The sequence below is a fragment of the Petromyzon marinus genome, chromosome 33 (assembly GCF_048934315.1).
Source record: "Petromyzon marinus isolate PM22_M1 ecotype Great Lakes invasive population chromosome 33, UKy_Petmar_22M1.pri1.0, whole genome shotgun sequence".
Lineage (NCBI taxonomy): Eukaryota > Metazoa > Chordata > Hyperoartia > Petromyzontiformes > Petromyzontidae > Petromyzon > Petromyzon marinus.
In genome coordinates, this window is record NC_133699.1 from 13333784 (window position 1) to 13357033 (window position 23250).

General features: G+C 47.8%; 1 protein-coding gene across 3 annotated transcripts in view; it reads right to left on the reverse strand.

The window, feature by feature from the left end:
* Positions 1-10589: 10589 nt before the first annotated feature.
* The window catches only part of LOC116948498 (homeobox protein Meis1-like), a 251078-nt gene continuing 238417 nt past the window's right edge, over positions 10590-23250 (reverse strand). For all 3 annotated transcript variants that reach the window (XM_032965226.2, XM_032965227.2, XM_076071560.1), the window contains one exon: positions 10590-18591. The gene's annotated coding sequence lies outside the window, so the exon portion shown is untranslated. The remainder of the gene's footprint in view (positions 18592-23250) is intronic.

Here is a 23250-nt window from a genome sequence, read left to right on the forward strand (position 1 = left end):
AGTGAGTACATTGAAAAAATAAAGCATGACCAAAAAGTGCATGAATAAAATTGCTAAATCCTGGGATATTTAATAGCCTTAACCAAATGTTCAAGAAATGTATAAAGCTCAACATTTAACCTTTTACAAGGCTAAACACACACGCGTTGAATTCCTCCCGGTGCCCACTCCCTGCAGGGTGGCCTCAAACACATGGCACGAGGATTTCTTTTTTTGGCACCGGCTCTCATTTGTACGACATCTCTGCACGCAAAATGAAAAGTCCAAACGTGTCCCCTGACCTTTATGGTGCCGCTGATTGCTTAAGCCAGGTCTGCGTTCGTCAAACATGGGCAAAGGTCAGCCAAAATTAAAATTTTACAATATCATTACCGTGGGCTATTTATACGATGGATTTAAAATCCTCAGGCGCAAACTTTGCATATAGATTGTAGGTTTCTTAAGCGTGTTTGTAATTTATAAAGTTGTTTATATAAGGGCGCCAGAACGCTGATGTTCTCTGCGTACATCACTCAGTGATGATGGTAATATTCCTTTAGAAAAAGTATCCCCAACAACAATGGCAAAGGTATATTGGGAGTGATTTTTTAAAAAAAAGTTACCAAAAAAATTACTTCTTAATGACATCACCTGTATTGGTTTTCTATTTTCACCTGTGGTCTGAATTTTACATTATGGTCCATTTATCCTGAATCTGACGTAAAGTGTGCACTGAATTCTTTGCTGCAGTTAACTATTGTGCCACTTCAGTCGTCAACATTTATTATGTCTCACAATGAATGTAACAATGATTATTCACCCTGGGGAGCATTGCTGAGTCATTGGTCTCCCTTTCAGGAGGTACCTACTTAAGATTGTTGGCCAATTCCAACTTTGAATGAAATTGACGGTCATCATCATCATCATCACTACTACCACCATCATCATCACTGCCACTGAACCACAATGGTCGTGGTGGCACCAGGAGCTTGCATATTCTCCACGCGGCCACGTGTATTTTTCTCTGGGTCCTCCGGTTTCCCCCTCCACATTCGTAATCAACGTGCGTTTAGAGTATTTGGCTGCTCGAGGTTTCCACGTGATAAGCCACTTCGTTGAGATATTTTTTTGAGGCCAGGTCGCTTTTGAAAAAGTGCTACGTAGCTACGTGGCGCCTTACCTGGTAAAATACAAAAAAAATGTTTAGTTTTGCTTCCTGGGCTGTCAACTCACTAATTTCTGTTCTCATTCTGTCAAAAGTTGTACCAGCTTGTTATCCAAATGCTAGTGGGTTATGGCCTACTTGCTCCTTTGACCGTGCCCTGTACGATGATGAAGGTTATTCTCCCATTTTTGTGTCAAGTGTTCAAAGCCCAGTGTCGTTGAGAGAGATGAAGAGAGAGTGAAGCCATTCATTTAAAAGAAGAGCACAATGCATGTATCATCCATCGCCTGCTCCTGCGGTGCTTTAATCGTTTCATTTCACGTGGGGCTCTCCCCCACGTTTAGGGCCCACGGTGAATTAGTGCACTTAGACAGTGACCCTAAAACCCATTGTAGCACCGTTAAAGGGTCTTTCAAGCACGGTGAGGTGAACTCACTTATAGCTGGCTCATAGCAACAGCACCATCACCACCGAAGACAAAGATCCCTTAATAGACTGTTGGGGCAAATGCTGTTAGCGAGTAGCACCTTTTTAGGCCGGCCACATCGAACGAAAGGGTGCGTAGCCAGAAACTTACCCGGTCGTCTTTGTCTCCCAAGTGATGATGTTTACACACCATAGCAGGTACTCGTTTGAGGCTGATTGTCACTGGTGTTGAGCGTGAGTGGGAATCGAACCCGGGTCGCCGGGTTCGTAGTGCAGGGCGCTAACCGTTTCACTACCGCTCCCCACATCGTCATCATCATCACCACCACCACCCCACAACCGCATCCAATAGCAGCAGCAGTGGCTACAATACACAGCCACGGCTTCTTATTCACCTCTCCCTGGTTTCGACAGCCCCTTTAACATCGCCGAAGCCGAGCCAATTTCCCCGGGAACATTGTGGCATACGAATGCCCTCTCCCACCAAATCAGGTGAGCATTTGCTAGCACGCACCTCCGATTAGCACGGCTGGTTACGGTACGGTGCGAAAGAAGTTCAACACACGATACGTGCATTGAATCCTCCCCTAAGCCCCAATTGACTGCACGCGTATCCAAACGGTCAGTCCCACACGGAGGCTGTTGCGAGAGCCAAGGCCTCTTTGGTTCTCCTAAGAATAGAAGCAGTGACGCTGGCTGGCCGGGCAACATCTCACGAGTGCCCCACCTTTGCTACAGGTGCATGCACAGCTGTTCCACAGCACAGCTGTTCCACAGCACAGCTGCTACTGTCGCGACCGAGGTTCTATCAGTGAGCTGATTTATCGTTAATTCCATGCCATCATCTGCAGATGAAGGGCAGAATCACTGGGGTTATCTGGCTCTCGTGGGCGAATAGGACGTGCAGATAATGCATTGGCAAGAGAAGCTATACCACATTTCTATACCCCCTCAAAGACACATTTAATACCTGTTGGTAGGTGTCCCAAGGATGCAGTCATGTGAAATCCACGAGCCCAGCCACTGCGGTGCCGAATTACAGCCATGTGTCACCAAGTGTATAACAACGTTTTCTTCTTGAGCCTAACAGGGCTTGACTCTGATGTTTATATTGGATTATACAACATCGTCCGTTGCTTAAAAAAAAGACTGACCTTTCTCCAACGGCACATGATGTTTTGATGAGTATCAGTCGAGCGGGGTTAAGCCCGCTGGTTTAGCAAGGACTCGGTCCCAGGGGGGAAAAAGACAGCACCCCTGAGAACGAGAGGACAAGAGGCCATCCGAGCCGCCACGGCTGACACCGGCGCTGGGGCAAAGTGCCATTGAGGCGAGGGGGAGGGAGGGCCTCATCCCATGACCGGTCTGGGCCCTCCCTCGCCCTGAATGGGGATCACATTGAGCACGGTGCACAGGAGGGGAGCGACTGACAACGGCAGCTGTGCCCCCCACCCCCGCTCTCTCCCCCGCCCCGCTCCCCCAGGGGGAGAGTTATGAGCGCACGCTGCCAAGCCCAGCGTCCAAGAGGCACCGTTCTTGCTGTGTCATAAAGCCACAGCCGTGCTCCGTCCGCTGCTGGATGACTGCCCTTTTCACGTAAAAGCCTGAAGAAAAAAAGAACTGTGTTACCGCCACCGTAGCAATTCACGCTGGCTTTATATTTGACAAGGAGATACGTGTACGCATGTACGTGCCGTGATAATTTTAACGCGACAATTCCAAACTTTGACTGTGTGGCAGTGGCACTGTGGACGTTACCAGTTCAAATCCAGGTCGGCTCAGTCCAATATGTCTTCAGGCTGGGCTGGGGTATGTCACGCTTATTTGTATTGCACAGGTGAGAGCAACACCTCTCTTCCTGGATAATATGAACATGGTGCGTGTTAATACGTGTATTTAGTGTTTTTTTTTAAATATATACATGTTATTTATTGAATGCCGTCGCTTGGCCTTGAGAGATAATTTTTAAGGTTGCTTTTATAAACTTATAAATTAGCATTTATACATTTTGAATTATTATTATATACAGAGGCCCAAGACAAAGCACCCTGTCACTGCGCATCCCCGTCCACAGGGCCGCGTGGCGAGTTGAGAAATGACTCCGAGAAGGCGTCGCAAAAATGAAAATGATGAGACCTCAAAAGCCTCTCAAAATGATCACTCGGCGGGTATTTCTTCAGCGGTGAGTACCGTCTGTACCAACGAAGTCCTGGGAAACCAACGTGGCAAAATGACAGTAACTGCATAACTAAATGCTTGATTTAGTGAAGTCATTGATGACCACTCAGAAATTGATGGGGGGGGGGAGTGGGAGGCGGGGGTGATGGGGATCGCCAGCGGGGGATGTTGGGAACCACATCATTACCGATGGCCTCTGCAGTTCCACAAAAGTAAATAAGCAAACGATGTCTCTAAAACTGGAAAAAAATAAATCGAAGTATTTCTTACACTGCTCATCGGCCGCACCGTCTGCTGGGAGTGCATCACTTCAGTAGCATTCTAGATTTAAGCTTTCGTGACTGCAGGAATCCATACTCTCTGGTTCTTTCGGTAAAGTCACGTAGGCATAAAAAATATATATATTCTGTTGAAGTGGGAGAGAGATGCCATGGAATAACCTCTTACCACGGCATCTCTCTCCCATTTCAGCAAAACAAAATCTTGCTGTGGTTTTCGCACCTGATGATTGCTTGTGTTGCAATCGAAACACCGTGATTTATTTTTGTTTTTATTTTATTTTAAACCTACATGACTTTACCGAAAGAACCAGAGAGTATTCAGTAGCATTGTTTCAGGACGAGCAAACTCCGAACCGGTTTAGTCACGCAGTGTCTCGTTAGCAGAGTCGGGCTTGCTTGAATCTATACGACAGTCCGGGTTACCAACCGTCCCGGATTGGCCGAGAGTTTTTACCGGAATTGGCATCGATCTCCCCGTGACTCCTGAAAACAATTAAAGACATTTTCAAATAAGAAAATAAATGAATAATATAACATTCCGGAATAGCTTCAGTCCCACCCGTATTACATACAATAACAAGTTTGACCCTATTGATCTATAGCCTTTAACCCACACACACTGCACATTACCGATAGATCTCATACAAAGATCTCCCGTATAGCCTTAACAGACTGCAGGAGCAAATGCTGCGATATTTAATGTGTTCATGCGACATTCATTGACCCTCACCGACGTGAAAATGGCGACTCAACGTTTGACTGAGTTTCATTAACGAGCACCCATGAAGGGCGCCACCACTCCAGGCAGATTTTGTCTCCCTCGTGGCTGACTCGACCGAGGGGGAGGCTCAGGACCGGTGCAGATAATCGTCACCCGTTCTTAGCCGGGAGCGGGAATAGAACTCGAGCTGCCGGGTTCGTAGCACAGCGCGCTATCCGCTACGCTACCACGTCATCAAATAACATCGGTGGTCGCGACACAGGGCTTGTTGTTGTTGTTGTTTGCTGCGTTAATTTGTATTTATTTTATAAAACAGCAATACCCCTCTTTACGTCGGGGATGCGTTCCTGAAAGGCGCGACGAGGAATATCAAAAACAACGTCAACCGAAGAAGCGATTTACTGGGTGGGCGGCGGCGGTGGTGGTGGTGGTGGCGAAGGCTGAGTGGCGACGGATAACGAGACTGGACGGATGACGATGCTGTCAGCGGCGTGAGTGCGGGGATGAGTCGACGCTAATCAGGTAGCAGCGGTGTTAATGATAAAGCGACGACGCGTTTGCGAAACGACGCAAAAGGGGGAGACGCAAATCCGTCCAGCATCGTATTAGCAGCTCGCCGGACTTTACGGTTGCCCACTTGTGAGTGTGGCTCGCCGGGGGTTTCACTCCCTCGTCTGTATGATGAGCGTGCGACGACGAGCCACCGCTCTTCACCTCTCAGTCTGCGTCCCGTCGGAGCGTAGAGAAGAGACACGATATTTAGAAGAGAGAGAGAGAGACAAACATCATGACCGACACTGAAAATATGATTGCCGAACGTGTTCATTTAATTTGAAAACATCTCGAATTCAAATCGGCGTGCGATGAATGTTCACGTCACATTTACAAATTCGCAATAAAATCCCTCCTTTTTAAGTAAAATAAAACGGAGTTTGCTTTAAAATTAACTAAAGAGCTTCATTAATTCCTATTTACACAGCTTCACACTGAGTAAACTTAAAAGTTGTGAAGCCAAGCGTACACTCCCCTGTAATTATCATGTGCTCGAGTGTAGTAACAATTATACACCCATTCGCACGTGCTCTTGATCCTGGCATTCAATCGGCAGCAGTGCAACAGGTGCGTTTGGATGCCGGGCTCAGTGTGTGTGCATCGGTTGGGAAATCTCTGTCGCTTACAATTTACTGTCCTGGAGAGAGATTGACTGTGGCGCGGCAATATTTAGTGGCGGGCACGTTGCGCTATGAACACAGTGACCTGAGTTATATTCCTGGCCAACGGCTAACATCAGTGGCGAGTGATATCTGAACCGACCCGCAATGACCAAGTGTGGTGAATGATGGCCAAACAGCTCCCATGACCGACAGAGAATGGGGAGGCCTTGATTCAGCAGTAGATTGACAAACACCTGAAATGATAATTGATCATTACCGGGGTAATAAGAACGGAGTGGCAGCCAAGGAACGGAATGGATGTGCAGCGATTAGATGTTTTTTGTGCAGGCGCTCTCGGTGAATTGTTACATCGCAGGATTGTGAAATGTGATGCAGGCTTAAGGAGGCCTTCATCCAGCAGTGGATTGAACATGGCTGTTGATAGTTATTTAACATGTGCGTACCCTCAACTTGCTACAGTTTAATTGACTGGAGGGACATTCCTCTTGGTATAAGACTTTTATTATGCGGGAGGCTGACCTCTATAACTGCACACAATTGTCATGTATTAGGCAACAAAACTCGGACTAAATCTAATTTTGCGTCTTTATAGTCATCCAAACATTATGAAATCAATTGAGTTCGTATGGACTCCACTGATTTTCTTTTTTTATTTGTTCATACGACATTCATTGACCCTCAGCTAATGTGAATCCTGTTTTAAAAAATGGAACTAAGCGTTAGATTGAGTTCCATTACCAGGTCCTTGCCGCATTAATTTGCAACAACGTCTCTGGATATTGATCGGATGAGATGAATGCATTCTATTTCACTCATTTACGGGGTTGTCCAGCTCCTGCTGGGAGGAATTAACCGCCGTTACAAATGAGCCATTGTAGGTAATTTTAAAATTTAAAATCCATTAACGCGCACCAAGATGAAAACATACATCGGCAGCGGAGTGTTACGGGATAATAAGACACTGACACAAGACGTGCTTTTGCCAGTGATGCCTACCCATTACATCTGACGGCCCATTAAGCTCCAGAGCAAGGCCAAGCGACGGCATTCGGACTGTCAACACCCATCGCATCTATCTGCCGAATTCGATGGGGGCAGCCACGCTATGTCCGCTACGCTTCCCAACTCACGCTCGGATTCAGCATAAAATCTGAACCCCCCCTTGTGGGGTTTTTGGGGGGGCGGCGGGGAAATTGGTCGGCGCAAAGCTGGCGTGGAAGCTTCGGTTGGCTCAGCGGGGGGAATCAATTCTCGCGTGGCGCCGGTGTGACCTGTCATATTGTGTCAGCTTGCCGAGGTGCGCAGGGCCTCGTGCGAAGGGAGGCTGGGAGTTTGCCCGCGGCTCTTCAGCGCCCCGACGGCGGCAGGGCAACGGCTCCTTTGCGTGCTACGGGTTTTGCCTCCGGGGGCATTCGGCGCTGTTTGCGTTCGCCTTCCACGAGCGCGGACACAACAAAAGACGCTGCGGCATACATCCAAGCAGGCGGACGCGCCGCGCCGATCTGACGCTTGTTTCAAGCGCGTGGCCTGAGTCAGGGGAAGGAAGGTCCGGTGTGATGGTTTGTGCGGTGGGGAAGGGTGCAGGGGACCGGGTGGTGAATTTGTGTCGCCGTGTACAGTCAAAGTGGTTTCATTCGACCGCACGAGGATGGGGTTTGTTGTTGTTGTTTGTTGTTGCTGCGTTTAAGGCAAACCTTCGACAATGGAGAAATGGGAAAAGGGCACTTTGTGGGAGCGCATTGTCCATCTGCGAAAAAGAGATTCGTAGCTCATCGGATTTCTCCAGTCTATATAAATACAACAATATGCCTGGTTGAATTTGAGCTATACAATCACATGGGCCTGTGGCGTTATTAAATAAAGGCAATCGTTATACGTCACATTATACATTGATCAATATATATCTATGGGCGAATAAATGCAAATCAGAGACTCAAGTAAGTGGGCTTGGGCACAACCCGTTGTTCCGCAGGGCATGATGGCAGATGGTCCAGTCTGGTGGCTGTGCCCCAGAAGGCAACCCCTGCGGAGATGGAGCAAAGGGATCGACTTACGTGCGGGAGCGAGACGAATTGTGGCGTTCCTGCGGGAACGTTGTGGGGAGGCCTTCAATGAGCAGTCGATAGAACATGGCTGACGATATTTTACAAAGCAGCATGATGCACAATTGCGATTTTCAAAAAAACTAAACTATATATATTTTTTTATTCTACCAGGTAAGGCCCACTGCGCTATATAGCTCTTTTCAGAAGCGACCTGGCCACAAATAATGGCTCAACGAAGTGGCTTACCACGTGGAAATGTATTACAGCCAAATACTCTAAACGCACGTTGCTACTAAATGTGGTGGGAAAAACCGGTGGACCCAGAGAAAAATCCACGCGACCACGGGGAGAACGTGCAGACTCCAATTATACAGCAGGCGACAGGGTTAGCATCGAACCCGCGACTTGTTGTATACTAGGCGAGGTAGTTTAACATCTCGCCACCGTGGCGCCCACCATGCTATCCTTTGTCTCATCGGGAAACGAATATAGAAATTGTTTTTGTTAATCACAGCTGAAACGATTAACATTCGCATCTGTCTTCACTCGCTGCGCAGCCGTAGCGTACGCACGGTCGGCCGAAGAGCAGCAACACTCCCTGTGTGGCGGACTTGCAGAGAGAGATGGGGGGGGAGTCATAATTGCAGTGGTGCTTGTACTCACATCATGGGACCTTTTTTGCCAGCGTCAAATGATGAAAAACAAGAATGTGTTTTACCCTTTGTGGCAATAAAACAGGTGTTAAGATGTTCAAACATCTTGCACGGAATCAAGTCTGCATTAACCACACGTACTTGTGGCGAACATGCAAACAAACATCGAACTGGTGTTTGAACATCTTAACACCTGTTCGATTCTCTTTGGTTCTTTCGGGTAAAGTCACGTAGGTAGAAACATTTATAATAAACCACGACGTTTCGATCGCAACGCAAGCGATCGTCATCTGGTGGAAAGATACAGCAGTCGAACTGCTGAACAAGACAGGGCTGCTGCAACAATAGGTTATACGTAGAGGTTTGAGGTGGGTGTCACCCAAGGGTAAGTAGGCGGGGTCAGAGATGGAAAGAAGTCCCGTCGCCGCACGCACGCACGCGCAGCAGCTGCGTTAAACGGGGAGAGATTGCCACGTTAATGTGAACGAGTTTAATGGGAAATGAGCCCCCGTCGCCGCACGCACGCGCAGCCTGTTCTATTGCCAGAAATTGTAACAACTATTCTTGTTTTTCATACTTTAATACTGTCAAACAAAAAGGTCCCACGATATAACTGCTCACCCCGAGCTATACATGCTCTGATAGTAAACTGTTCTTGTACTGTTCACCTATTGACGTTCTCTGGTCTGACACTGGTGGTGATACTTATTCCATAAAGAAGGCGGTCTCTGGTATAGGCCAATTAGTTTCAAAGACAATGCCATATACTAATGAGAGCATATTTGTTTGCCTGAACGCTAATACCTATTCTAGTTTTTTCATCCGTGTTTGTACTCAGCATGCAGGCCGGTACGGTACTCACCCGTGGGACGCGCCTTACAAATGTCTTTTCTGTCTTCCGATGAGCAGCTGGAATGCAACTGGCCAAAGGGGCAGAGCTCTCATTGGCGGTCTTCCATTTTCAACTTTTATATTGTGGATTTTGAAGAAGAAAGAAGAAAAAAATAACTCCTTTCACTGCACGGTGAAAAAAGACGTTGTTAAGTGTCGACTCTTGTGATGAGAGACTTGAGATGATGAGACTGCATTTCAATGGGAAAGACTAAAGAGCCCGAGTTTAAGCAGTGTTGAATATTGCTTGTGCGGAGATGCAGTAAGAAGCCTCCACGTGCCCATTGTGTCAGGTGGCCCTCATTGCACACAAAGTGCTTGCCACAAATTAAGCACGATACATTGCTGACCTCGTCAAAGAGTAGAAGCCCTCACACGAGCACCGGTCATCCAACAAAGACGATCCCTGCATCACGCGCTAAAAGATGCGATTTTACGGCCATCTGGAACTCTCTTCCTTCCGATATTAGGAAGCCACTGGAGCTATGCACTTTTAAATCATCATCTAGATTGAAGACTCGTTTCTTTAGAGCTGCTTTTTGTGTTTAGTTTGTTGTCCTTCCCCCGCACCACCGATTAGCACGGTTAACAACGTACGGTGCGAAATAAGTTCAACTTACAAACACAGATGTCTGCCAACCGTGCTACTTGTCAATCTCATCGTTGTAATCCTGCGTTCTCCCATTGTTGTGCAAGTCTTCAACAATGTAATTGCTGGCAATGTAAATTTTTTATTTCTGTTTTTTTACGTTTCAATCTGCCAGGCAGCTCGTGGTGCCAGTTGTAAATTACGTTTTTAATTTAATGATCAAAACTCTTACTGGCAGTGGACAGTCACGAGGGGAATACATACTGTGGTACTTGACAGCTTATATCCACCCCTACAATCAGTATGGGCTCCTGTTGCTGGTCCCATGCAGAGGGTCTTACTTTATATGTGCAGCCCAAAAAAATATTAACAGACGTCGCCAAACTGCAACAACAAAATCCAGACGTGCAGAACATGAAAAAAACCCCCAGTGACGATTGCATTAACATTGAAGACAATTGCAAAGAATCAAAGATGACACGCCAGTTCAATGTTCCGTGTCGTCTCTATATTACAGTATTCAACATCCACTGCTATGTACAAGTGAAGCTAATGAATGCCATACACGATGTCCCGTACACCAGACAAAATCAATGCAACATTGGTACAACGGTTGGACCTCACTCCTGGCAACGGAACGTCGGAGTCCCACGATAGGATGCAAAATTATTCGTACCGCCGGCTCTCCAAATCGCTTCTCCAAAATCACAAACAGCACTCTCCTCTGGCGGCCGTTAAGTACGAAGCAAAGGTTCAGTGCGAGTACGCGTATCTGTTGCCGTGCGCCCACACAAACATACAGTTCGAAGTACATGTTTTGCTTTGTGAGGAGATGAAATTGACAAGTTTTGAATAAAGACAGTGAAAGGAAAAAAAATGTCGTAAACGCATCGAGTGCTGAATCACAATTGCAAGGTCACAAGTTCAAATCCCGGTTGGGGGGGGCCCGACTCAAGCCTGCGATTCTGTGTGGTCATTAAAAACGAGTACCACTTTGTGGGAAGCCAACCAAAGTGATCGTGTCATGGAGAGACCAGCTTCGTCCAGGGGAATGTGGAGTTTTCACCACTGGCTGAGGGCCACCGAAGGAGGCGAGGGAGCCACTTTGCCTTCACTTGGCTTTCATATTCGATAACTCCGGGTGGTTCTTAGGTGACATTTGCATTAATATGGCATTCTGACACTTAGTGGCATTTATTCTACGGGCTGCTCTTCGCTGACGAGACAAAGTAAGGTCAAAACCTACTGCTGGGTGGCCCATAAGCCAAACAGGTCATGCTACACCGTATGCTAAACCGTTTTACATGTTTGTATTTGTGCACACATATGTATATATGCATGCATGGCATAGCACTAAATCTCCCCAGAAACAGAATTCCCTCTTGTTAAACTAACTTTTAAAAACATGTTTTGTTTGTTAAGAGTTTTCTTTTAACCCCCAAACACAACACCCCCCCCCCCCCACCCGCATTGGAGACAATATTTGTGTTATCAGCCTGTAGCCATGGATGGGATTTACTGTCCTAGAGAATGGTGAGAGCATGCCGAGACGACGGAGAGTGCACTGATAAAGTGAGTACGCCTTCGTGTTGTTGTTGTTTTTCATCAAACATTGACAAAAAATGTGAGATTTAAGAAAAAAACCACTTTTAACCTGGAGCAAGTGGCTCAGCGGGAGAGTGAGCGGCCCGCGACTGCAAGGCTTCCGAATTCAAATCCCAGTCTTGACTCAGCCTATCAGCTTCCCATGGTCGATACAATGAGTACCACTTTGTGAAGTCAGCAGTGGTTGTCCTATCGATAGGCTCGCTCCAGCCATAGGAATGAGAAATTTCCACTACTGGCTCTGGGCTGTAAGCAGGAAATAAGCACCACCTCAATGTATATTTGTGCAAGAAACCTGATTTATGATTCAAAGGTGGAATGGATTTAGAGTAAATTGGAAAAAAAAAACTTTACATTTATGTTTGTCAGGAAATGCTTTGCTCAGTCAATGAGCCTTAACATCCACTCGTTACTTATCCATATCCTCAGCCACACGCACAAACCAATGTGTTGATGAGTTACAAACACCACTTGAGTTTGGGTTCGACCCCGACGCCTGCTTTATATTTGGAGTTGCGTGTCTCTGTCGCCGTGGTCGCGTGGATTTTTCTCCGGGTCCTCTGGTTTTTCCCACCACATTTAGTAGCAACGTGCGTTTAGAGTATTTGGCTGTACTACATTTGCACGTGATAAGCCACTTCGTTGAACTATCATTTGTGGCCAGGTCGCTTCTGAAAAAGAGCTGTATATAGCTCAGCGTGCCCTTCTTGGTAAAGTAAAAATTGTTTCTAGTTTACTTTTCGCCGAGTTCACCAGCTTTTGATCAGAATTTACACACATCTCCAACTGTGAACGCAATATCACTTTATGCCTTTTTTGCCCGCTCATTCCCGAGGCACAAGTAAATAATTCCACGTGAAGTTTTTTTAGCTGCGTTGTGCGTCTGCGTGTGTGTGCCATTTTGTTTGGGGTTGACGGTGACGTAACGTGTAGTAGCACACTTTTTCTGACGATCCCTGAACACCTGAGATTAATTCCTGTCCGTGGATAATATCAGTGACAGCGTGGTATCTCAACACGCCATGGGCCCTCCGCAAAAGTGACTCAGCCTTCAATGACCACCTGGTGCAGTGTGTGGACATTAGCACTAGGAGAGCTCAAGATAGCGAGGCAAGCCGTTAGCCCCTACTAGCCAGCTATGTATTATGCTTCGGCAAAAAATATATATTGTTGCAAACACCTCCTATAAGAATCATTATGAGATATTTCCGTTACATGGAATAAATTTACAGTCTGCTAGCAACAAACCTTTAATTATACGGAAAAAACCCCCAACGCTGTCAACGTTTATACACGTTGAATCGACGTGCCATTGAGTCCTGTGAACGGGAGCACATATGTGAATGCACGAATTGTTAGAGCTCTGATAAATAACCACGCCATTGCCAAAGTCTAATGAGCCTAAAATATGCGCGTACAAACTGCGTCGAAGTTCTCTCGCACCGTACGTAGCCCACCGTGCTCGACAATGAGTGCCAACATTGAGCTCGTGCTCATTGTCTCAGCAGCCACGCCAACCACGGCACCTCGGCATCGACAGAGCCAGCTGGTGCTGCACACGCGACATCAGCAATTCCAAATCCTCAATTAAAGCATCGGGGAGAATCGCAGTTCAGGATGAAACACAATTATGTGTATATATATACTGCCAGTGCGCGTTGAGTAAATATTGCAACGATCTTAACGGGGGGCACCGCCGCTCGAGGTAAAAAAAAAACACGGCACGTATCGCACCTCACTTGACTGGTTCCGGCGACAGCTGTTTTGATGCCACTGCTGTGGAAAATGTCACGCAGAGTTGCACGCCGATTGAGCGCCACGTTTATAGACACCGCCAGTCACCTCCCTCGCAAAGCGGCTCGGCGGTGGCGCATTCGCCGCTGTGGAGCAGGAGGTTCGCGGTTCGAATCCGGCAGCCCGCCCTGGTTAATACCGCGGCGTGCGTATCAACCACCAGTGGACGTTGACCCTTAACAGTTGACATTCACGATAGTTAATCGGGAGATCGTAGATAGCTATCCACCGACTCAAAACGAGTAGGCCATTGTGTGCCGACGTCATGGTCCAAACTTGTCAAATTCAAACCAAATTGAGATTTACACATTACAATCTTAGCCCACTACTGGCAGGCACGTGCTCCCTTTTGCGGGCCGGCGCTCAGTCGCCGTGCGCCATACAGAGGGACAGCTGCCACTGCGGGGGTGCCCTTCGAATGTTGGAGATGTCACGTGATGCAAGTTGCTGGGGAAATTGAAGCTCGGTATAACTGAAAGAAATATTGTTATCTATAACTAAGGACGAGCTTGAGGTACTGTTCACGGGGCGGTAGAGTAAACGTCAAGTTCCTGGGATCATGTGAACAGAACGGTGGGGACAGCACATGTCGACGACGATGAGTCCAGCATGGGCTGCAACATCTCGTTCTCTCATTGAATTCCCTGCGTTGTTTCGCATGGACACTGTGCATGTTGTCCCGTGGGCAACGGACGTAGAAATACAGGACACCGCATCACTCGCTCGGCACGCTGACATCATGTGAAATTAATTTGAATGCGAAGTACGCCTATTTAGATTTCCCAACCCCCAACGCTGAACGTAAAAGCAAGATGTGCCATCTCACTGGAATCATTCACTTGAATAACGTGAACGTTATTCAACAACGGTGGGGGGTGGGGGGGTGTGGCAGCGTAACGCGACGCATAGTTGGCCCAGGTGGCAACAAGGGGCCCCAGAATCAACAGATAAACAAAGCGCACACGAAACAATGTTCAGACAAAATTTAGCGTTAACAAAAAAAAATCTGTATTCGTTAACAATTACCAGCCGGTGCTATACCGTGGATCAAGCCGGATTAGAGCGTCTGGCGTTTGTGGCAAGAGAGCAGCGTGGAGTTGCGCAATCCACCAGACCGATGGTGCCGGCATGCAATCAAGACGCACGATAAGTTAATTGTGAGCATTGTACCACACCAGATATGTTTTTTTTTATTAATAGTAATACCGTCAAATGTAAATGTATACGGGGTTAAAAACATCGGGAGCTATTTCAGTGAAAGTGAGTCGGGAGAAAGAAGGGGGGGGCACAGTCGTATCTTGCATATCCTCCCCCCCCCGGTGAAATAGGTAGTGGCGCCCCTTGTGTATGTGTGTGTATGTATGTGTGTATGTATGTGTATGTATGTGTGTATGTATTTGTGTACAGGCATAGATACTGGCCACCCACCCCCTCATGTGCTGTCGGCCATCATAGGTGCTCTCAAACAGCACTTGCCCCAACAGTCTGTTACAGGCTATACGGGGCACCTTTGTCTTTGTGTATGTGTGTACGCAGCAAATGCATGAATGTGCGCGTATCGGGATACTGTGTATATAAATGATACCCAGATAGCCTGGCCGCCAGCCCTTCGCGAGTTTCACAGAGCCAATGGCTTTATGCCTGCGCCCGCCCAGGACACGGCGCGTGAAACGACCCCAAACTGCACATGGTAGCAGCAGCTGCACGGTGACGCATCCGGACCCCCTGGTGACATCGCTCTCAAGAACAGGCCACGGCGCCTCGTTTCGAATTCCAAATCAGAACTTTAAAAAGTATTCAATATTTTTTTTCCCACGACAAAATGGTATTAGGCTTCAAAGCGACGACTTGGCACCTCGGTGCCTCTTGCAAAAGCGATACCTTGTGGTGCCGTACGGCGGGCATCGTTGAGGTTTCGTCTCTAGTATTTTCACGCGGCTTGAACTCACGTGGAGACGCGCTGACAATGGCTAAAACCACCGTACGTCAATTCACGGTCCTGCCACTTCCGTCGCCAATGCTCGCAGATGGCTGATGCCGCAATCAAAGTGACTGAACTTACGATGAAAAGGGTAACAACTTCAAATTCTAGATAAGGGTACACCACTGGCTATCCTAACTCTTTGGTTCTTTCGGTAAAGTCACGTCGTGATTTATTTTATTTTATACCTACGTGACTTTACCGAAAGAACCAATGAGTATGGATTCCTGCAGTCACGAAAGCTTCAAATCAAGATCTGGCTGTCCTGTTTGACACGTAGGAGGCTTTCGCGAACAATATTATTTATAATAAAGGTTTTTTGGGTGAGATTGCCTAAGTATAAATGTGTCGTTAACCCGCTACCATCCGACACAGCCAATCAGTACGGTTTGTCACGTAAACAAAACGTATTAAATTGTTACTACTTCAGCCCACCGGTGTGTTGGAGAGTAAAACCACAAAATGTTAAAACATCGGCGATCCGGCCGATGACGTCTGTGCAATGAGTGACACTTTTGGATGGTCAGCAGCGGTCGTCCTCTGAAGACTGACCCCCCCCCCCCAACCAGAGGAATAGAGATGTGTGGCACACGATCATTGCTCACTTGAGCACAGGGAGACACTTTAACTTGCACTGGAACATTCAGTGAATACAATTTATAAAGGTTCGTTGTCATATTAACAACGCAGCAGCCATGTGGATTATGCAGGCGAGTCATGAGTTGATAGCAATAGCCTGTTACAATTCACAAATAAAATAACCACCCTGTAAAATGTTGGGTGGTCGTTTAATTTGGCCAGCCTATCTTGCGAGAGCCTTAATCGGATGATGGTAGATTAGCACCTTGGGCTACGTACGGTGCGAATGAAGTTCAACATGCATACATACATTGCAAAACTCTCCTTGAAACTGCGTGAATTGGAGCACCGCTTGGTATCAAGAGCGAGAGAAATGCGTTTAGGACCCTGCAATCGATCTGGGACTCTTCTCTGGTGCCACCCACGCTGCCACGAGCGGTGGTCTCATGGATGGCATGATCACGTGACCTAGCTCATTACTCGATATATGACAAAGAAGAGTCGTGTCGACCAGTATTTGGGATTCGTAAGATCGCTGTGACCAATTCTGGTGTGTGTGTGTTTATAACACGGCTGAAATGAATACATGATGGTAATTATCCGCATGTTCTCAATGATTTGAAATGATTTAACTTCGTGTTTGTTTTTTTACGCAGTCACCAAGCCCAAAAAAACGGTGTGGCCCAAACGTTCAAGCCAGAAATTTCAACATATATGAGATATTCTTACGGGTGTAGCAACGTTAGGTTGGCCACATTTGCTGAACGTTCCCTAGTCTATATATACATTACAATTACAAACGCTACAACAGTGGCAAAGAATGATGGCTCCCCGCGAAAGTTTGTGTGTGTGTGTGTGTTTTTTTAAAGAAACTTTTGCTGTTGTTTTCCCGTTCCAAAGCAGCTCGGGATAAAATGATGAGAAACGCCGCGAACCGAAATGTGAACAGTGAGTTTCCGAATACAAAGTGGGGCCGTGTGAAGGAAGAAAAAATGATCTCAACACCGCCGGAACACTTGTGTCCACCCCGATCCCACCGCGGTCGACGATTCGGGCGCGGACGCACCTCGCGGGCACCGCCGCGTCGCCGGCGCAGTGCCACAATCCCAACGCTCGTTGCAGCGGGCGACGGCGAAAAGGAAGCAAGAAAATAAAAACGCGCAGACGCACATTACAGGCGATTGAGAATGATCAGTACACGCGAGAGAAGGAGCGGGAGGAGGGGGGGGGGGTGGATGGTGGGGGGTCCTGGCTCACACTCGAGACGCGGGACGTACGACACACACAGTGTGGAACCAAAGACAAAGCGATCTACAAACGTCTCGCTGCGCTCACGGGGGTGGGGGAGGGGGGGGTTAGGATACGGCGCACCGAAGCGGGGTTGGGGGATATATAAATTAGTTCCTTCTCCGTCATCACACTACGGCACAACAGCGTTTATAACACGGACGTTGATTCACCCCTTGTTTATTTACTTAATGCAATCACCTCCTCCTTAAGTCGTTCACTTAAATAATCTCCGAGAAAAAGTGAGGGAGTCCACGCTTCTTTTTGGCGACGTCGTCTCGTGTTGGCGGGAAGGGGGGGGGGCGGCGGTGGGGGAGGGGGCGGGTCAAGGACTCGTGGGGGTCACGGCGCAGTGGGGGTCACGGGAATCAATCCCCCGCCCCCCGACTCCCCCCCCCCAGTGTGGCTCCACCCCGTCCCCCTCCGTCGTGAGTCCAGTCCGGCGGTGCAGGGACACAAGGAGTCATCAGGCGGAGCGCCTCCATGCCGTTGGCTTGCCCACGTTTCCTCAAGCAAGGGGAACTTCTCTTCCCGCCATCTTCGCCAGGACCCATAACCACCCCCACCCCCCCTCAATGTCATCCGTTAAAGCGCCGCTTTTTTCAACCCAAAGTCACTGGGGTGCTGGGAAAAAGCGAAAAAAAAAAATGAGCGGTAACTTTTGCCCGTCAACTTTTACTTGACACTGTCGAATGGGCAAAAAATATTTACCGGTGGGGCAACACTCTTTACGTCATCGCACATCGACGCATCTACTTTGTTTTTTCCAACTCAAAAATTTAAGTCAGCATCCGCACCGCGAAAATGAAAAGAGAATGTGCCGCACGGTGCTTTCCCGAGTGTCGCATTTAAGAGGACGATGGCTTTTCTGTTTTTGTTCCCCGCGAGCGCGAAGCGTGGCCGGCGAACGCGCTCGGCAGATTCCGACGGACGGAACGCTTGGAAAAACGGCGGCGGCGGCGTCGACGACGAGGGGATTCTCGGGCCCTTGACGTCAGGCCGTCGCCGGGCCGCCCGGGCCGTCTTGCTCGAGGGTTCGTGCGTGTTTAGGAATGGACGAGGTGCGACGACGCAGCAGCCGTGCCGGCGGTCGGGGGGACGGAGAGGAGGGACGGAGAGGAGGGACGGAGAGGGGGGACGGAGAGGAGGGACGGAGAGGAGGTGGAGGGAAAGGGGGTAGGGACGTTGAGCAGCGTCGATGTACGCTGGCACACATCGTAAAGGCAGTGGAGGCTGAATAACCTGCAGGTGCACAAAGACACACGTTCAACAGATTCATTGATAACACATGTATGCGTACGCATGTTGAACTTCTTTCGCACCCTACGTAGCCAACCATACTAATCGGAGGTGCGGGGTAAGGACACCAAACGAAACACAAAAAGCAGTTCTAGAGAAATGAGTTTTCAATCTAGATGGTTTAACATTTTATAGCCCTAGTAGCTTCCTAATATCGGAAATAAGAGCGACCGAGACAGACACACACACACACGTACAGCTGTTCAGGCGTTCCTTTGCTTTCACGTGTTCAACAACTCTATTTTTTCGTAGGGACAGACTCGCAAAATGTACTTCAGCCAAGTCACCTGGCGCACCTCCTTGCCAGGGGGCTTACCAAGTTTGTTCTGAGATTACGGAACAATCTTCCAGTGATACTTTGGTAAAGTCATTCCATATCTGATTTAAAGTCTGCACCCGAACGCATGGATTCTGCAACACGGTGTGCCGGTTCTCAGCGCTATCCTGATGAGAGTGTACCCCTTGTACATTCGGGTGACTGACAGAGGTCTTCCCACACCGCGATCCGTCATGGCGTCTTGTGAGCATACTTCACCACGCTGGTTGACAGCACAGGTTCGGATATCGGGAATCGATGGATCGGATATCGGGCGTCGAACTGAGATCGCCGGGTTCACGGCACCGCCGTTCAATATCAACGCTCAATAAAATAAACGTTTGATAAATAACATGTGAGTGGTCTGTTGGTTAAGTGTCTTTTTTAAAAAAAAATCACGTTCCTGCATGGAGATGCTTGGCCTACTCCGTAACGAGTGTGTGTGTGTGTGTTTTTTTAAACCTCTACGTTTAAGCAAGGTGTATTCTAAGCGATAGCTGTGAAATCAGCTCCATAAAATAAACACGATTGTTTAGGGTGACAACAGCTGCCGGGGTCTGCCGAAGGCGCTTCTCCAGTGATATGCCTCATCGCACTGAGCGCCATGCGTGCGTTCAAAGCCTCGGAAACACCTTTACGGGGCGTCTGCCGTGTAAGTAAAAAAAAAAAATACGCGCACCATTAGACTGCCCTTAGTGCAGCGCAGTTAAACAGAAACACATTGAACATGCTGAGCACTAAAATGTGAAGCGTTTTTCATCGCGCTGGCATCCACAAGCCATTACTATTGTTGTTGTTATGGGATGTGTTAAAGCTTCCCGTGTCTCGCGCCTGCATTATTACGGAGCTCCACCATATCATCTTTTACGGCTGAAATAAATTCGATTTACTACCCTTTATGATTTCGCTTATTTGCACTTTGCATGTTGTTCTTCCTCTCGCTGCGTGACCACGTGTTTGGATTTTTACGCGCTCTAACCCAAAAAAAAACAAACCCTCTAATGTGGGTGATATTGGTCGCGAAAGACTACGTGTTAAACTGTTTGGATTTTGCCCGTACGGTATTTGCTCCCCGGGCGTCCGTTGCAATAAAAATGCATATCCTCAGTAGGCTCTTATCATCATCGTCAGCAGCAGCGACCGTGGTCCATCCACTGCTGGACGAAGGCCTTCCCGAGCCACTGCCGCATCTCACGATCCTGCGATGTAGTAATCCACCCAGCACCTGCTCCCAAAATGATTTCATCACTCCATTTCCTTTGCGGACACCCTCTCGGAGGCGTTCCATCCCTTGGCAACCATTCCATTATTAGTCTTGGACCTCCTGGCCACCATTCTCTTCGAGCGATGCGTCCTGACCAAGCCCTACTCACTTTCCTTAACATATAGATTCATTTTTGATTTAAAGCTTTCGTGACTGCAGGGATTCATATTCTTGGTTCTTTCGGTAAAGTCACGTAGAAGGGAAACAATAAAATAATAAAAATATAAAACAATAAAATTCTCACGACGTTTCGACTGCAGTCAAAACTCCGTGAGAATTGTATTGTTTTATATTTGTATTATTTTATTGTTTCCCTTCTACGTGACTTTACCGAAAGAACCAAGGACATATTTCCATTCGTGTCGTTAACGTGCGCGCGCGTGTTCTCTAACCCGTGTGCTCATTCCCATCTTTAACATCTCACGGTGATGCCAAGCACGCGCTTTTTCCTCCGCGTTTTTTTTGCGCACTCTTCAGTTTTCGTTTCCGCACACTGGGATTTGATCTTTTATAATCAAGGTCAGCTTTACCGAAAGTTGCGCGGTCTTTCTTATACAATAGTTTATCACGTACTAATTCAATAAATGTGTTCATTCGTACGTGATATACTTTCCTAAGAGTTTTTATATTGGGTTTGTTGCATAGGCCGTGGGCCTGTGCTCAGCAACTGCGATAAAAGAAAAAAATTCCGGAGCGTTTCCGCAGAATCTAGCTATTGGTCAGCCAATGAACCCAGGCCCTCTCGACTCAATACATTACCCTGTTGTACGCTTTAAAAGAAATCGTTAATGCCACGGTGGTAGCAATGATCCCCACTACAGGTTTGCAAGGTCTCTGGTCTTGGACAAATTGAATTGAGGCGCGGAGGTGGGAGGGGAAATGAAATAAATAAAACTATCACAACGCGGTCACATCCCCAGAACAACATGGGCTGTGATGAGAATCAATGTAACTTTTGCTAACCCACGCACCCACACACACACACGCACACGCTGGCGACAATAAATACCGAAGGGGGGAAGAAAAGAAAACCCACCCACACACATTTCCATTTATTACGGGAGATCGACAATGTTTCCTCATATTTAGCAAATTATTTTGGCCCCCGCAGAGATGAAACGTAATTATAAAGTGATTTACTCATAATCACGGGCAGTCACATCCTCCCTCGTGCGCCGGCTATATTTATTTATTATAGTCTCTGGGAACGCTGTCCTAAAAGTGTACGTAATGCCATTATAATGTGGCCCAGCATAGCGTACAATGCAAATGAGATGCATAATTAGCCATCGGGCACCTGGGGATGGGGGGGGGGGGGTACACGCAGGGTTACTGGTGGGGGGCTCTGGCTGTCAAGGGCAAATTATGCCACTCTTTTTAACATTCATATATACGTCTCTAAGCATTTCCCCATTTAAACAAAATAGGTGCTTCTGTTTATGACCACGAAACAGCGGTGGAAATTGCAGATTGTTATGGCAGGTGCCAATAAATTAATCGGTAAAAGAACTGTTGACCATGAAGGGATATTCATTGTACTGATCCCGGAGGGATGAAGGGCTCAAGTAACCCTTGACCAATATTTCCAACGTTGGGAATGTGAGTCGAACGTCCTAACCATATTTACATCTGACTCGTTGAAAATAATAAATTACAGATCATATAGCGTCTATCTGGAAATCTAAAGGCGTGTTATAACAATGGTGGGGGGGGGGGGGGGTAAGAAGTGACTGTGAGTTAAAGTAGAAAACACCATCTGAACAAAAAATGTCTTCAGGTGGGAGGTGGGACCTCAAGATGCCAACTTAACCGGACTCACTGAGACAGCCTTTGGGCGGAGAGTTCCAAAGCTCAGTGGAGAGAGAATTTTGACAGCGATGTCCCAGAGAAAGGCTGAATAGATGTGGGTGAGGTCCAACCTGGGATTGTTACATTTTGAAGCCAAAATGCACTTCTCAATCGATGCTGCCCACCCACAATGAGAGCCCCTTCTCACGGCCTCCGGCTCTTTTGTAAAGAGCGATGCCGTCCACAACAGAGTTTTTTGGGCTAACTAAAAAAACGTTTTGTGGATAACATTTAGTCGCGAGAGCCTACCGCGTGTTAAACTGAGCGATGGCATCTCCACTCGCCAGCCCCTTCCAGGCCACATCCTGGGAGGTCTCGTGCGAGCGAGTCGCAGCGAGCGAGATCGGGGACTCGCACCCACCATCTCGGACGGAGCCGGATAAACAGCTGCGTATCGGACACATTTTAATCAACGCAGTTTAGCAGCGAGCGAGATCGGGGGCTCGCACCCACCATCTCGGACAGAGCCGGATAAACAGCTGCGTATCGGACACATTTTAATCAACGCGGTTTAAGCACAGCAGTCCCTTTTTTTGCGTTCGTATCTTTTTCCTCCCTCATTAAATGCGGGGCCGGCGTGCCGGGGCCGCCTGCAGGTGAAGCCATTAATGAAAGCTCACGGGTTCCAATTCATTTAATCCCGCTGTTAAAATAGCGGGATGTTTAATTTAAATAATTGGTGTAATTTTATGCCTATTAAAAATATAATATCCGAAAAGCAATCAAAATAAATTAATAAATAACGACACCCCCCCCCCCCCACCACCGCCTCCTCCAGTGATGTAAGACCATTTCATGCGTGTGTCACGACAGGAAAGCCTACATACGCTGTGAGTGGACTAGTGGCCACGGGAGGTAATGACAGGGGTATCAGTTGTGAGCGCGAAGGGACTGGTGGCTCCGGGAATGATCGAGAAGGGGGCGTGGTCAGGTGACGGAAGAGGACGGCGGAGTCTGCCGGTGGAGCGAGCGTCCAGAATCGGCGAGAATGATCGAGAAAGGGGGGCGTGGCCTCGTGTTGATGTGTGGGGGAGATGTGGGAGAGATGCGCGGGAGACTCGGGGCTGTTGCAGTGGGGGTTTCCGTCTGATGTCAAGTGAAAAAAACGCGTCTTCAATAAAGTGCCATCTCAAGAGAAGCGTGTCAAGTCGTCATTACACGTGCATTTTAAGTG